This window comes from Martes martes (genome assembly GCF_963455335.1).
Source record: "Martes martes genome assembly, chromosome: 11".
Lineage (NCBI taxonomy): Eukaryota > Metazoa > Chordata > Mammalia > Carnivora > Mustelidae > Martes > Martes martes.
The window spans coordinates 74,313,055-74,329,342 of NC_137899.1; positions in this window are offsets into that span (position 1 = coordinate 74,313,055).

The following is a 16,288-nucleotide window of genomic DNA, read 5'->3' on the forward strand; positions in this document are numbered from 1 at the left end:
AGCTAAAAATATATATATACTTAAAATAGGACCATTCAGGCATGATTTATTTATCTATTCTACTCTTTTCTATTCAAACCCCATAGCTATTATATCTTAGATCACTACCACATTCTTTCCTGCCTGGAATGGCCTCCTTGCCTCTAAGGTCTCTTACTTAAACTATCCTCCCAACACTTCTAGATTTTACCACTGTTAACTGCATTTGCCAGAGTCACCTTTCTAGAAAAACCACTGATCTGTCTCTTGCTTAAAACCTCTCACTGACTTTTCATCCAAAGTCATCATACTTTAATAAATTTCTACATATTCATGTTAACTAGCCTTTACTCAGCCTCCCACCCATTTGCTTCAACCCTGAACTGCAGTCAACCAGATTCCTAATAATTTCCAATATTCAACATGCCCTTTCTCATCTCTATAACTTTGTGTATGCCCTGTGCACTAGAAATTGTACCACTGTTAAGACAACTCAAAAACTCTCCCCTGGGAAGCTGCTTCTTACCCTTTAAATTCATACCTCCTTGCCTCATCCCTGCAACACTTATCACACGACTTTTGAAGTATTCATTTGTATGTCTCCCTAAAGTGAATTTCTTGGGAGCAAGGTCAATAAATTTTCCATCATTATATTTCAGGCCCCTAAACCCATGATTGGCAATTAAATAAATGATTATTGAATGAATGAATTTGTGCCTGCTTGCTTTTCCTAATAGCTAGCTTAATTATAACATACCATTACTGTAAGTTGATCCATTATTTGCTTTGATCAAGGTAAATATTAAAAATCCTTAAAGCAAAATTTCGTAGAACCTAAAATTATATGCTATCTGGCTTGTCAAGAATAATTCCCAAGAGGTGGTATAGTGTAATGCAGTGGTTCCCAAAGTGTGGTCTCTGGACCAGAGACGTCATAATTACCTGGGGACTTAAGAGAAATACAAAGCTTTGGTCCTCTCTCCAGACATACTGATCAGAAACTCTGGCGGGGGTGGGGGTGGGGAGCCCAGAAATCTGTGTTCTGACCAGCCTTAAAGTGATCTGATGCACTCTCAACGTTTAAAAATCACTAGAGTAATTAAAACAGACTAAAGCCAGACCACCTAGGTTTAATTACCAGCTCTACACATTACTCACAGTTAGACAGGAAGATGTTACTTAACCTCTCTATGTCTCAGTTTCTTCATCTATAAATTGAGAACGATGACAATTAGGGTTGTTATGATGATTAAATGAGTTAATATACAGAAAGTACTTACCATACTGTTTAATCAATTAACAATTCTTAATAAGTTTTAGCCCTTATTCTTACAAAATCACTATCCTTATGAAATTTATACCCTATGAGAATCTATTTTCATGCTGGTCAATACAAAAGTTTGAGGAGAACCAGGGATGAACAAATAAGATTTCCAGTTCACTAGAGGTCACTTTAATTAATTTCACAGGTCCACAATTATATATGAGATTCAGTAAACCAAAAAAGTAGAATCTGTTTTCCATTCTAATTAATTGGCTCAAGTCTAATAAATGTTGCTTTCGGTTTTCGTAACATATCTTCTTGGTTTTATAACCTCTCTTTCTGTATTTTTCAGTAGTTCTGTGCTTGACAGTAGTCACTGCTTATCAAAATGAATACCAGCCTTCAAAAAGAAAGGCATTTGAGGAAAGAAAACACTCCCCAAATGCAAAATTGCTTAAAAAAATACTTAGGCAATAAAAATGTTTTGATGTCAGCAGAATATTCTGAAACACTATTTTTCTAGATAATAGAATGTTTGTCCATTGTTCCCACTATCAGATTCTGTCCAGCTTCTCAACATCTTGCAAGTATTTAACAGAACTGCAATATCCGAATTCTTAAAATTAAAGAAATAGCTTAAAATTAAAAAATAGCAAAGTGACAAAGTGTACAGGTACGAAATTTTACAGAATGATGACTAGAAGTATTACTTGCCTTCATGACCAGTTAGAAAACTGCTTCTATACTTGATTTTGTTTATAATGTTATTCAGTTAGGGCCACTATTTTGCTTTTGCCATTATTACCTTGAGGAGAGGGAAAATTATACACATTAGCCAAACACACAAGCATTCATATTACCACAAGAAAGAGTTCAGTTTTAAAATGTATATGTTCTCTGGTAACACACAAAAAAGTGACTTCTATAGGACTGAAAAAAGCCAGTGACCTGACATGCAATCCATTGTCCAATAACTCATAAATCATTATTTCAGAAAACTTCACGTAAGCTATTTCTCAGATTTCTTAGAAATCTGATTCTTTGTTACATAAACATTTATTTTACTGGTGTCTTAGCACACATAAGATTTATCATTCAAAGAGTTAATATGGAATTGAAGGCTTATACCTCAACTACAGAATTTAAATTATTTTGAATATATCATAACTAGGACATGACTGAAAATGAAAACCTTAAAAGAGATAAATAATCGTGTGATTAACACTGTAAGGAGATGAATAAGGCTACAGAGAAAAAAACTCACTGAATAGCATGTTTAATTTTAGGTATCCCAATTTAAGAAGGCAAATTAAAGAAAGTTTCAAAAATTCAAAACGATTAAGAGAAAAGGTGACAGTAATTAATGAAGAAAGCTTACAGGATCTCACTTGATAGAACATGGCGAAGCAGTGCTTAGAGGTAGAGATGATAATTCATGGATATTTAAGGAATATGAACAATGAGAAAGAATATCACTTTCTAAAAATATTGGTACAGTGGGAATAATTAGGGATATTAGGAGGAATTTTTAAGGAAAAAAATGAAAAGAACCCAAGAAGAAAATTGGATGATGATATGAATTTATAGCGTAGGTCTGTAACAGTAAAACAACCTGTTTCTGTAGTTGACTGATTCCCACACTGGCTAATTTTTGTGTGTATAAATATAGTACAGAGGGTGTAATGATGTCTAAAAGAAAACTAGTGAAGAAAATCAGGCCCAACTTTTGATATCCTGAAATTCACAATCGGTAAACACAGAAATAAAATCTAAATACCTTGCTTACAAACACTAAGTTACTATTTCGAAATCCCTGATAATTAGCATTAGAACAGTCCTATATGTTAATATATCAGCATGAAAATTACATGAAACAAAAAGTGTCCTCTGGAGAGACAGAAAATTCCTAGAACTGTAAGAAATCTTGTGAGTTAATCCATGAAGGAAACTCTTTATCTCCTGAGAGATGTTATCAGGCTTTACATAAAGTGTTGGCACAGAAGTTTCATGCATAGGCTGCCTGATACCAGAGACAATGTAGATGAAGTTAAAAGAGAAATGAACATGAATTCTGAAAATGGGATTCTAGAATGGGTTTGCTCACTTTCCTGAAGCAAGCTATTTCCTCTCCCAATCCCTGTTTTCCTATATCTATAATGAAAATAATGATACTTGCCTAATTTAGGGGGAATATATGAATCATTTGGGTAAGATAATTTACACCAAAAGCTCAGTGTAGAAAAAGCTCTAAATAAATAAAATATACTAAACTTGTTTTTTTTCTTTTTTCTTTTTTTTAAATTTATTTGACAGAGAGAGATCACAAGTAGGCAGAGAGGCAGGCAGAGACAGAGGAGGAAGCAGGCTCCCCACGGAGCAGAGAGCCCGATGCGGGGCTCGATCCCAGGACCCTGGCATCATGACCTGAGCTGAAGGCAGAGGCTTTAACCCACTGAGCCACCCAGGCGCCCCTAAACTTGATTTTTTTAATAGAATCTTCATTTTAAGTAAAAAGATCATGCAAATAACAGTTAAATAGCTATTATTATTCATCTAAATTCTTTGATTTCTTAAAATAGAGAAATGAGGTTGTCCTGGACTAAGATAAAGCCATTTATTATATGAACTACATGGATAAAAGTCATTTTACAGTATTTAGTCCTATAATTTCATTCATTACTTATAAAGTATGATTTGTGTATTTAGGATGTTTACATGTCTGTTTCATGTTGTCTATTGCTATATAACATGTGAGTTCAAAATACTATTTTATCATATCTCATGATTGTGTGGGTCACAAATTTTGATAGGTCTCAGCTGAGCAATTCTTGTGCTCCACTGGCATCACTGAGGTCATTTGGTTGTATTCTGCCAGTAGCTGATCTGGTCTTTACTTCCCTATAACCTTGTTGAGGGCTGAACTCATCAGCACCACTCTCCCACTCTAGGTATTCCCAATGCCTCTCCACATGGTTTCTGCAGCATGAATTTCTTACATAACATTGGACTTCTTACACAGCAGCATGGGCCTCTAAGAAACCAAGATGGAACTGCGAGTCCCCTTTAGGGCTTGTCCAAAAAATGACACTGCATCATTTCCCACATACTCTCTTGATCAAAGCAGTCACAGACTAGCCCAGATTCCAAGAGAGAGAAAATAGATCCACCACTTGCGGGGAGATGTGTCAAAGAATGTGTGGCCATCTTTAAGTGCCACAATACATTTTATTTTATTTTATTTTTTTTTTTTTTTTAAGATTTTTTATTTATTTATTTGACAGACAGAGATCACAAGCAGGCAGAGAGGCCGGGAGAGAAGCAGGCTCCCTGCTGAGCAGAGAGCCCGATGTGGGGCTCGATCCCAGGACCCTGGGATCATGACCTGAGCCGAAGGCAGAGGCTTTAACCCACTGAGCCACCCAGGTGCCCCCCACAATACATTTTAAAAGGTAACTAAAGCATATATGTAATTAAAATCTCCTTGACTGAAAAATTTTTTTCAGGTAAATCAAGAAAACTGTAGCTCTAAACTTAGTTAAGTATTTCCGTTCAGTCAAAACAGTACACTTATAAGTCACTTTATCATAGATAGTTAAACCAGTTATGTACCTTGTTATGTGTCTTGACTTAGACTCATGTTGATCAGTACAAGATTAAAAGAGGAGTTCAATTTACTTGATATAGTCAGATGTATGATTAAGTGATAGAATCAGTGGTTATTTATCTTAAGAAAACTGTTCAAGTCACCACTAAGTCACTCTGCTTGGGCTACATAGCTAAATTTACAGGTCTTTAAATTTACTAATAGATCTATATGTAATAATGTTTTAAGTAAACATTTATACACTAATAAATTACTTAATTTATAGAATATCACTTGACAATATATATTTTGTATAATAATGAACAAGTCTGCATTTTGCTCAAGTGTGAAGGTATTTTCTGACTAATTTAGCATATGTTCTTTAATGAGGACTTTATATCATAGATCTTAATGACTAAATTATTAACTCACATTATCTGGAATTATATGCAAAGGCAACAGTATGCTTGGTTTTTACTAAGAAGAGCATTTTAGGAAAAAAAATCAGTTAATACAGGGATTGGTATATTTGTAATATTCCCAGAATAGTCTACTTTCAGCTACTGAGTGTTCGTTTGTCCAGAATTCTGTATTACCCAGCACTTCCTCACATCTATAATTCTATGACTTAAATTTATAATGATCAACCCATGACACTAAATATCCTCAAGTAATATTTCTGTCTTCAAAGAAGGTCAAATAATGCACTGTTTTAGTATCACATTTATATTATTAGTTTTTGAAAAATCTATCAGGTATGCACGGTAAATGTGTACATATATATTTATACATATACACAAACACAAATATTTATTCAAAGGGACAGAAGTGACATAGCTTGGCAACTTGTAAAATGGCTCTCTTGCTCCCCCTTCATCAATCTTTTATCTTCCATTTTTGTAACCTTATTCATATAAATAAAATACTAAATATCAAGTATAGGTCATTCTATATTCATGAGGCAGAGCAACTGTTTTTTAGTGGAGTGGTCAATGTCCAAATCTAACATGCGAACCACTGTCCCTGACTACACAGTTGAAAAGGGAGTGTTAATTGAGAGGCTGAAATAAAAATGAACAAAAATAGTTCTTAACTATCCATGTATTTTATACAATCCCATGTAGTTAGTCAATCATTTAGTCATTCAACAAACTACTTGCAGGCATTGGACCAGACACTGGGGATACAATGGTGAATAAAACATGGTTCTAGTCCTGAGTTTAAAAGCAGGGGCAATGGCATAAAAAAGCATTCCTGTATCTCATATAATGAACATAGCTTGTGCAAAGACATAAAGACAGAGAATGATGATCCGGGGAACTGCAAATTGATGGGAATGAACGAATATGAAGTATGTAGGTGCAGGGTGGGGAGTGGCAGTGAAAAGCAGAGATCCTTTTGTATCATGCTAAGGAGGCTGGATTTCTTTTTCTGCAAGTGATGAAAAGTAATGAATAAATAAACTAGCCATGGGATCTGATATGTCATTTAGAAGTTTTGCTCTGGGGGCAACTTAGAGCAGGAGTCAGGAAACTGTAACCCACCCACCAAATCCACCAGCTGCCTTTTTGGTAAAAGTTTTATTGGAGCATGCCATATCTATCTTTTTACAAGTGTTAATGGCTGTTTTCTTGCTGGCACTACAAAGTTGAGTAGTTGCAAAAGAGACTGTATGGATGCATAGCCTGAAATATTTCCTATCTGGCCCTTCCTGGAAAGGTTTGATCCTGATTTAGAGGATTAATTGGGCAGGCTGAAATTTTAGATGGAAAGAACAAGTAGGAAGTCAAAAACTGTGATGGCCAATACTAAATAAGTAGCAGTGGGAATGAAGAGACAGCATTCTGAGAATGCATTTAATACAGAATAGTGGGACTTTTTCATTGATTAAATAAAGAATAAAGAGAAATCTAGGATGACTCATAGATTCTTGGCTTATGTCACTGGTTAGACTGTGGTAAAAGTGAAGGGAAATGGTAGATATTTTATACATGTTCATTTTAGAGAACATTTAGATGAAAATACTTATTAGGCCCAAATTTTAGAAGAAAGTTCCAGGACATTAGATGGTAACTGAAGATTGGGTTTTCTGTGGTCATTAAACGGGATGTGTGAGATGTGGTTGAATAAGTAGAAAACCAAAGATGGGGCCCTAGGACATAACAACAGGAATAATTTATGGGGAGGGAAGGAGCTGGTGGAAAGAAGTTGGAGATATGACGAAAATGTTTCTGTTAGCAATCATGTTGTATAAGAAACATTTATTTTATTTTAAACTGCGTATTCTTTTATACACAATGACTTGATATTTTAATGTGTAATCATACAGCACAATTAACTCAAGTTCTATGTAGAATTGAATCAAACTGTAAGTGACATTAATCTCTTTTGACACCTTTTGAAAGTTGTGCAGATAGTTGGTATTAGTAGAAAACAAGAAAAAAATGAACTCTAAAGGAAATAAGGTATTCTCAATCATGTTGCCAATGCATAGGTTTTATGGAATATATACTTAATAATGGTTTTTGGGAGATGAACTAGCAACTCTATTACATCAGAGTGCCACAATGCGTAATTATTTCCGGAAGACTTACATTGTAATTATACATGTTATTTAAAAATCCATGTGTTAAAATAACATGTTCCAATACGATTCTTTTATGATTGTAAGTTCTGAGGTTTGTCACTAACTTACACACTTCAGATAAAACTACTAATCACCTGATACTTTATCAGAGAAGCCTAACATTTAAAAAAGCCTTTAACCCTATAAATTTGTTAGGAAACCACTTTATTTCAAACATAATTTTACAATTATTATTCTAGAACTTTAAAAGTTCAATTTTTAAAATGTTTAATGATTGCGCTATATTGTACCATAAAGTAAAAATAGCCCTATATGTGAATCATACTAATAGTGATGACTTAGGAAAAGTTAAAGGGTGCTTAGTTGGGAAGATATAAATAATTCCACTTAAGTAGTAAGATTGTTACATAATCAAGGTTGACACAGCATATTCTCTGCCAGTACTATAATTTTATATAAATAAGATTTTGGTGAATGGGAATCATCACTTAAACACATTGTAATATCTGTATATAATGGTATATAACCTGTGACTAAGATCAAAATAATCAATTTAATTGCATAAAATTCCTTTTTATTGTACTCTAGTTAGTAAATGGAAAACACAATAGTTATTATAGCAGTAGTTTATTTTCTATTCTTATACATACATTATAAATAAAGCCATGATTATAACTGGTATTAAAGAAACTACAATTATAAAATATAGAATTTGAAATTCACTCTTTAAAAAATGACCTTTGCTAACTCTATTATAGACTGTAACTACATCACCTTGAGACCACACTGTCAGTGAAGTTACCTCTACAAGGGTGTGTGAGGGGAAGGTTTATATAAAGAATAGAATATTGAAATTTTTTTTCAGAGACAAGCTCTTCTATAGTTATTTCATTTTCTGGTTTTCAGAAGTCTTACATTAAATGAGAACCTCAGTCGATAGCTCCTGCATTTGCCTGTTTCTGGTGTTAATTATCTTTTGTTTGCCCTTGATAATCCTGAGGTTGGTATGCAGATGATATGAAGGCTGCAGAATCATCTCAAAGTGTAAAAAACAATGGCATTGTCAATTCTGCATCACAACACTTTATAAATTATGAATGTTATCCACATTAAGGAGAGTGGTAGACTTTTAAAATTACTTCCATGAATAGATTAAATTACAAGTATTATTACATTTCATTTTATTAAGTGCATCTTAGTAGTTATTAGAGCAAATGAACATGTTCTCTCAATTACATAATAACATTAGAACTAAAAATTATGCATCAACACTCCCAGATGCATAATGGAGCATTGTATATTAATCACTCTAAACAATATTTTTGAGTTTATATAAAGGCAATTATTACCTATTGAACAATAACATTATTTTATTGGTTTATTAAAATTCAGTTTTAAGAACTACCTCTTTTATAAAAAGCTCTAGGTATTTTCAATTTCTTTCAAAGAAACAATGTATACAAGCAGTCCAGTTTACTTACATTTGATGATGCTTAGCTTACTATGAAATCATAAAATTGTATGATATAATGGGAAAACCATCACTAAAATATGAAATCCTTGATTACTTATATTATATGTAAACTAATTGAACATTGATTTACTAAAAGTTTTACTTGTCCAATTTGAAAGTTATAGCTCAATATCATAGTGAATACCCTAATACAATCATATTAGTATTATTAGACTTGAAACAAAGAGTGACAAGTTATAAATATGATTATAATCAGCCTAGATTTATACTATCAATTTTATTTTTGCTAGTCTAGGTGACTCATGAATATCAAATTTCAATAGAAATATTTTATATATTTAATATTCTAAACTCATTTATTCTGTTTATTTTGCTTTAATTAAGGGCTGATGGCTTAAAAAGGGTGATTATTGAATTATTACAGTAGAATATTACTTCAATGTTAGGAATTAAAATTTTTCTTTTCTTATATTTCATAAACTGTTTTGCTTTGATGTTAGAATCTTACTTATGTCAACAAAGCTTTTTATAAATTTAGTTAGAATTGCATATAACAGTTTCCATTATCAACACTCCTTGGCATGAATGCACAAAACCCCACCAAGGTCTTTCAGTGTGGTGGAAGACAGCAATTAAACTATCATTAATGTAACAAAATAAAGTTACTTTATATTTTTTGAACAGCCATGGAACATGGACTTTATATTAGGAATACATGACAACATCAACTTAACTGACCTGAACTTGTGAATCCAAATTTTTTTTTTAATTTTTTTTTTTTTTTAAGATTTTATTTATTTGCCAGAGAGAGAGAGAGTACACACAAGCAGGCAGAGAGGCAGGCAGAGGCAGCGAGAGAAGCAGGCTCCCTGCCGAGCAAGGAACCTGATGTGGGACTCGATCCCAGGACCCTGGGACCATGACCTGAGCTGAAGGCAGCGGCTTAACCAACTGAGCCACCCAGGCGTCCCCCAAATTTTTAAAATAGTAAAATGAGTTAGTCTTTCACATCAGTATCTTAATCATATTATTATTATCCTTTTGATTTAGCAGGTACATTATTTATATTATTTATAATAAAAGTAAGAATTATAATTTATAAAATAAGAAAAAGCAATTTATTATCTACTGATTAACATTATTTTATTTGTTTATTAAAATGCAATTTTAAGATTTATAAAGAAGTATCTTTCAATTATGTGTATTTATATGTATAAAGGTATATTTCTTAAACTTATTACATAAATATGAATTTCTTAATTACATTTTTTCTAGATAAAGGCTGCTTTATTTATAAACTTCCCTAATGTTTCCAGGAGGAGAAAATGTACAATATTTGATAGGAAGAAATATCCTAAGACTACATTGACAAAATGCATTTATATATTTTCATTATTGTTGAAAGAGATTTGAACCAATATGATTCATTCACCCAAGTGTTTAAGTGAACAACAACAAACAGCATCTCTAAGATATTTTTAGAACATTCACCTTTTTATGTTTTTCTCAAAATGATATACACAATTTATAGGACATATGGCAAAGCATAACTAAATTTTCTTCATCTGCCTCCGATTCTTTTTTGTTCCATTCTTGCTTGGGAAGTTTCAGATATGAAAGTGTTAATAATGTCTTTAAAAATTACTCTTATTCGAAAAGAAAAAATTATGTTACTTCTTAAGCTTTCTAATTCTGTTCTCATAAGATGAACTTGGATTTGTTTCTTTAACACTGAATCCTTTTATAAAGACCTGATTTCTTTACTAATGAATTGAAAAAAATGACATCAGTTTCCTAGGTGAGTACTATTAACTAAGTCACACACAATAGTAATACTATTTCATGTAATAGAAAATAAATATTTTGTTTGGTCTCCTGTATATGTTTTGTTTGTTTTTTTTTTAAAGCAGCAATTAAGATAGCAGGTAAACAGCATGCAAAAAATTATGCAGTAGTTTGTAATCTGCCTTTCGAGCATCACTGAAAAATTTCTGCTAGGGAATGAAAGCCAGGCATAATTCACTAAAATTACACTGAACGCCTCTTGATCAATAGAGATAAATCTGGTTTTGTTGTTAAATCGATTTTCTCCTTTATAGAGATATATTGTCCTGATTGTTTTAAGAATAATTGTTTCACTAAGGATTTTTATGGTGATTAGGAAAAAGTAAACAAGAGAAAACTTAATGCAGCTCCTTGGCATTGCCGGCATTTCAAGTTAATTTGTTAGAGATAGTAATTGAGATTTATATCATTTTGGGCAATAATGTTTTCCTGAAAGAAATTCAGTGAGGTCGATTTCCTCTCAGAAATAAGCAACCACAGTGTTTGTTTTACTTCTATAAAATTTTCAGGTCTTGCCAATATAAATATTCACTAATGCACAATCTCTCTTCCAGCTTTTATCACTTTCCTTGATTTCTTGGCATAGATCACACTGAAAAAGTCCAGATAATTTTTTTTTTTTTTTTTGTATTACGAAAATGTTTAGACTAGACACAGGGACAAAGGTACACTCCACAGATTGCTTACAGTGATGTTGCCGAATTATTTCTTAAATCTAAAGGTAGGAGGGGTGTGTGTGTGTGTGTGTTCCATTCAACATCTAATTTTTACTAAAACATTGCATATTCTAAATATTCCATAACATTCCATAAACAATTATTCAAATGTGATATACTTAAACACTGAGGATGAAAGAAAAAATTAAACTTAAGTAATAAATGATTGTTTTATTTTTAAAAGAACGGTAACAAAAAATATTACATATATTTTCTGAATGTTTTTGGCAAAACAACCAATATAATGCTAGATATATGTAAATAGATAATAAATACAAATATAATTTGATTTAATCCATATATTTGTATGTTATCATGTATATGTCTCTTTATAGAAAGTAAAGTATTTGTTTTAATGAGCAACTGGAAATATTACTTATGGGATCTTAAATTAGCAAATTATGTACTTTTGTAAATAATATAATTTCTGAATAATATAGAAGGGTATCATTTTGAGGCTTTACTAAAACCTAAAGTTTAATGTGAGATATTCCTTTGGGTCAATAACAATCTCATTGAAATATATCTAAGATAATTATATTTCAGATAAACAATTGCTATTTTCCCATAACATAGTTAAAATACACAATGAGATAAAGTTGTAAATATTTTAGTAAGAAAGCAAATCTAATACTTCCTTCCCATGTGCATGCACATACTGCAAAACAGAAACAAGGCATTTAATCAACCAATTCATGAATATAACATTTTGAATTTATCAATATTTTTGCTTTTATTAGAAATAGGAATCCTAAACAATATTAGGGGCATGGCTTCTTTTGAAAATTCAAAAGAAATAGTATACTTAGCATGCAAATTATTATTAAATACTCTTATTTTTTTAAGTGCCACAGAAGTTTTCACCCATAGTAAGCTATTTGAGTCCTTCTGAGAGGCATCTCACATGCATGCGTGTGCACGTGCACACCCACACACACGAGGTTGTTCTGCCAGTAAAGTTTTGGCTTTTCAACAATTGCTTAGGTTAAGCTACCAGCTATGCATGGATCTCATTGTGTATCTGCAAACTTTCTTAAAATTTCTTCAATATTGAGGAATATATAGATTGTTCTATATATGCATATCTTAAAATATGAATCATTTTTCCCTTCCATGAGCTGAAAACTGTGGTAAATCAAACTCAAGGAAGCAAAGTGAAATCAAAGTAGTTGTGACTTCCAAACAGAAAACAATGTTACAAGTCAAAGACAGGAAGAGATGACAACTTCTCAGGCAGGGGTGTTGGTATAGGAGCTGTGTATGGCATTGTTGTAACATTGAAATTTATGAGACGTACTTCTCTGCTGTATTTGATGTGCTTCCTTTGACCTGACCCCAGCACTGTGTGTAGAAGGCGGCTGCAAGGTAATTCTTTCCTTGATTTCTTTGTAACAGATATAAATGAAATAAAAATGATTCAGTTGTATTTAGAAATGAAACATTTAGCGGAATATAAAAAGCATACTTGTAGGAAATTGGTACATATATTTATTTAAAAAGGAGTTTGCTTCATTGCTACAGTACCTGGATAATGGTTACTGCTCAAGCTACCATTAGAAACACTTCAGGCTTTCACAGTTAAAAATAAAATTAACCCTTTAAACAAGCACAAAATTATTTGTGGAAAATTCACATGCCAGTGGTTATTTTTTCTCCTGGAAATGTGATAAGGCCAGAAGATATGCTTTGAGGTCACAGGCCACAAGTAACCTTATACATATTAACTATTCTGCTATATATCAACGCACCAAGATTTCAGCAGGCTCTGGAACATTAAACCTTCTGTCATTCTTGTCCCTACTGAGTTTGATTCTGCTGAGGTTTAGTGGAATTATAAACACATATGAAAATATGCAGAATATATTTCTTTTTTGAAGTGATTATAATGTGATGTTTCTGCACTGCCAGCATTCATAATAAAGCAAATGTGATGTTTCAGTGCAATATGACATCCACCGTAATCTTATTAACATGTAAGCAGCATAAGACAAAACATGCACTGTATTACCTGCTTTATTTAAAGGCATAGAACAAATAGATTTATTAATGTAAACTTTTACTATCTTTGGCAACAGACACGTGCCATCAAGTTTGGAAATCCTTGCAGTTTGCAGACAGGTTTGTCAAATGAAGGGTTTTAACAGCTGTTAAGTTCTCCCTCACAAATAAAACAATAATATCCAAAGTAACTAAGTGTAGTTTTAAATCGATTGATCATTTTGAACACCCAAAGAAGATGAATGACAGTGAGCAACATTTACCTGACACCCCTGAATATTTCACAGAGACAAGTTGATATGAGTTTGTATAAATACTAATATTAAGCAGAATTAGCTTTGGAAAAAAATAAAGAAATTGTACTGAGGTGAAAATTGTCACTGTCAGGAGAAATGAAGTTATATCAGAGAACAAGTGACATACAATTTTCTCTAGAGTGTTTTTAATAAAAATAGCTTTTCTTTGAATATTTTGAAGTCAGACATGAGAGGCAATCTGGGCGTTTGTCAGAGTTTGAGAGTGTGAAAAATTGCTGCCTTAAATCATTTAAGCTGAAAAGCAACTTCTTCCTGCTGAGATAATTTCACATTGACTTACCGTGCAAGCCCTTCAGGCATTCCCAGCTCAGAGCAGAAGTTTTCAAGGTAAAAACATAGAGCGAGAACATGGGAGAAGCTGGGACAAGGATCAGCAGCAACTCCAGGCGTTCAGGCACATCTGACTTTGATTAATTAGAGAGCTGCTTTTCTATTTCCACATGTACCGCCTGATGGAAAGGTAGACTGGACCGGGATACACAAACTTGGAGTTGACTCTGTTAGATACCAGCAGGTTTTGACATCTTCTACGGAGCTGGCAGAATCTCTGCTTAGGAGGACTAAATTGCTGAGCACACTTTTAATTTATTCATTTTCCTAATGCAGAGAAATTATCTGAACTGCCATAGATTTGATTTTCAACACTGAATAAATCAGTTACTGTAAATGTTTAGTCTAGATGAATAGGCAACTATCTTGCTGCATAATGAAGGATGAGTTATTTCCACTTTTTTTAGAAAGTTTTTTGATATAACTATTCACTTTTATATTTAAGTGCCACAGAACACAATTTTTCCATTTATTTTATTGAAAAAATAATATGTGGAAATCTTTTTATATTCTTCATTTGTTTTATATTCAATAAGATGTTTTCTTAAATCCTACAAAATGTTAAAATTTAAAAGATAGTCCACCACTTAACGTTTCATAGAAAATTAACATGTGGGAAAAATCAGCTTAGAATACTGATTTAAAGCTACTAAAATTCATATAATAAATAGAAGTTCAGTTAAAAAGAACATTTATTAAAAATCCAAACTATCTTAGTTATTACCTGACATTTGGAAAAATCAATATAAATGCATTCTTTTTTTTCTTTTCTTTTTTTTTTTTAACATATTGGCCTTTAATCTCAGAACATAGAAATTCAGATACCTGGAGCTTCAGGTCAAGTCCAATATAACAACAACCATCTTGTGTGAAAATCTTTGACCCATCAGTCCATGAGGTAAAATTTTACACAGTATCACAGAGAGGAAAAACAGTTTTGCTTTGTTTTGTTTTTTAACAAATCTATTAAAGATAGGTTTACAAATACTTTATTTCAGGTTTCTCTTTTGCTGAACTCATAGTAATAGAGAAAAACCTACATAACCATTAATATAAATGCATTCTTAATGCATAGCTTCATTTTAATTTATTTCAGAAAAAAATACTTAAAACTAAAGCTACTTGGTTTCCAGAAATTTTTAAAAAATGAAGAGTTTTCTTAGATCCTTTATTACTCTGAATTCATTCTTGTTACATAATGAAAGTACTCCCCTATTTTTTTTTTTTTTGGCGTATTTATCATGGAAACTGCTTTTTATGTTTTATTTTATCTAGCGAATTTCATGATTGCTTATTACCTTCTTATGCTTCAGTTCCTAAATAAATCTGGCAGGATAACTGACAGCTTCAACCAAATTTCCACATGATACTGTTTCCATCTTAGACCTTTAGGCTCATAAGAGTTAAGGCTCAAACTGATCTTGATCAACATTCCCTGAATTTCTGGTTTGGTGATATAATAGACGAATACAGGCTTGATATCAATCACTTCTAAGGTAAATTCTGAGAAAGTCTTGCTGTGCATCAGCCAAGACATAGAGTCCTTAATGAAATAATAGGATCCTTAGTTATTATCATAATTTTTTTATAGAGAAGTCCTCACATCAGACATTGTCCCCTGCCTCTGTCAATCACATCTTGCAATTAACTTATTAAATTGCACTTGAATTGGATTGACTACTAGAGAGGGGAAACTATAAAGTTCTTGAAAACAGATTCTTCTTTTATATCCTTCAAACATTTCTGAATCAGGGAATGTGGGATCTTGGTTTTCCTTTTATAGTGAATTAATTTTTTACTTTTAACTTAAATAGGAGAGATTTTTTTTTTCTAAACTTCTTCAGTGAAATGGATACTGACAGTTTTTCCCTTATCCCTCCTGCCACCCCCACCCCAGAGGGGAAGTTGCAATTAACATGATGATTGAGATATGCTTAATGTATTAACTATTACCAGTCCAAATCAATTCATCAAATATGAATTTAGCTTAAAATATGTGGGAAACACAAAGATAACATAGAATTCATGCTTTAAGTAGCCCATTAATGAGTTATGGAATAAGGAAAGTAAATGACATGTGCCAAAGAGAGTAAGAATAAAATTTTAGAGGGGTTCAATGGAGGAATAAATTAATCAACTTATAAACCCAACAAGAAAATATCTGTTGCCATATAGGACATGATTCCTGATCCTAA